Source organism: Arachis duranensis, chromosome 1 (genome assembly GCF_000817695.3).
Source record: "Arachis duranensis cultivar V14167 chromosome 1, aradu.V14167.gnm2.J7QH, whole genome shotgun sequence".
Taxonomy (NCBI): Eukaryota; Viridiplantae; Streptophyta; class Magnoliopsida; order Fabales; family Fabaceae; genus Arachis; species Arachis duranensis.
In genome coordinates, this window is record NC_029772.3 from 2582138 (window position 1) to 2582603 (window position 466).

Below are 466 nucleotides of genomic sequence, written 5' to 3' on the forward strand. Positions count from 1 at the left end.
AAAAATAAATGACTATTATAAAATCTTAGTATCGTAATAAAATTTTAGCACAACCAAAAAACAATAAACAATTTAGTGGTTTTCAATAAAAAAATCTCAATAAATAATAAAATTAAAGTTTCAATAACCAAAAAAAATTCCATAAACAAAAATTTCAACACAGTAAATAATAAAATCAGTTTAACAATAAAATTAGTTTAACAACTATTACAATAAAATGTTTATACTCAATCTTCAATTATGAATAATAAAATAATTTTCATGCAAATAATTTCACTAAACTCTCTTTATAAAGAAATTACAGAGGTTGACTTATCGCAAAAAAAGTGACAAATGGCGAAAAGACTGATGATGGCGATGAAAACTAATCTTGCTGAAGGCGGTGATGGAGACCGTACTGCAAGTTAACGGAGACCGAGCTGGAGCCTGGAGGCAGCGACGAAGATCCAGATGGAGGCTGCACAAT